The sequence below is a fragment of the Cetorhinus maximus genome, unplaced genomic scaffold (genome assembly GCF_964194155.1).
Source record: "Cetorhinus maximus unplaced genomic scaffold, sCetMax3.hap1.1 HAP1_SCAFFOLD_3373, whole genome shotgun sequence".
Taxonomy (NCBI): Eukaryota; Metazoa; Chordata; class Chondrichthyes; order Lamniformes; family Cetorhinidae; genus Cetorhinus; species Cetorhinus maximus.
Genome location: NW_027599286.1, coordinates 10,001 through 11,360, shown reverse-complemented (window position 1 = coordinate 11,360; position 1,360 = coordinate 10,001).

Genomic DNA, 1,360 nt, shown 5'->3' with positions numbered 1-1,360 from the left:
CACATGTACTTAGCCCCTGGAGCTGCTGGGCTGTTCGGCACCTAACTGCACCCGTATGGCCGGGAGGTCGGCTATAATTACCGGCCGGTTGCCCTGCCTGCTAACTGGTTAATCATTTACCCACATGCACTTCGCCCCTGGAGCTGCTGGGCTGGTCGGCACCTAACTGCAGCCCGATGGCCGGGCGGGCGGCTCCAATTACCGGCCGGCTGCCCTGCCTGCTAACTGGTTAACCATTTACCCACACGTACTTAGCCCCTGGAGCTGCTGGGCTGGTCGGCACCTAACTGCACCCGTATGGCCGGGAGGTCGGCTCTAATTACCGGCCGGCTGCCCTGCCTGCTAACTGGTTAACCGTTTACCCACCCGTACTTAGCCCCTGGAGCTGCTGGGCTGGTCGCCACCTAACTGCACCCTTATCACCGGGCGGGCCGCTCTCATTGCCGGCCGGCTGCCCTGCCTGCTAACTGGTTAACCATTTCACCTTCTGCACTTTGCCTACCTTACCCTTCGCCGAACCCTAACCCTGGCCCTAACACACGCTCTAAACCCTGCACTTAAACGTAACCCTAACCCTAACACTCGCCCTAACTCTAACCCTAACCCTAACCCTACCCTTTAACCTTACCCTAACCCTTTGCCCGTCCCCGACCCCAACACTAACCCTATTCCCTCACCTTCTCCCCGTCACCGACCCCCAACCCCGACCCCAACACGAACACTCACCATGCAGGCTACAAATGCGCCGCCTTCGCAACCCTTCACCCGCCGGCACACTCTTACAACCGCACCAACCACTAGCCTCCTCCGGGCCCTTACCTTCCAGAAGGAAAATGCCCCTCACTCAACACCGACCCCAATCCACTCTGCGCAGCCGGCAATGGCGACGCCCGGTGCGGCCACCGCGGCCTCATTCACCCCGCTTCCTCCCGAGGCCTACCACGCCCTCGCTAAGCCCGTGCCTTACAAGCCGACAATCCCTTCATGCCCACCGCTTCCGACAACCACCGGCCAGCCGGCCAAGCCCTTGAAATCCAGCCCTTCCGCCAGCACCGACTCAAATCCAACCTCCCACCCCTTCCGAGAGCTACTCCAGGTCGGCCTCGCCCGTCAGATTGCTCCCCTTAGGCGTATATTAAGCCCGGCCCCACTGATTAGAGCCAAGCCGCGCGGAAAAGTGAGGGGTGAAATCATTAACCAATCCCGCCCGGCGAAAGGGGAAATCATTAACCAATCCCGCCTGGCGAAAGGGGAAATCATTAACCAGTCCCACCTGGGGACAGGGGAAATCATTAACCGATCCCGCCTGAGGTAAGGGGATCTCATTAACCAATTAGGCCCAGACGACAGGGGAAATCAT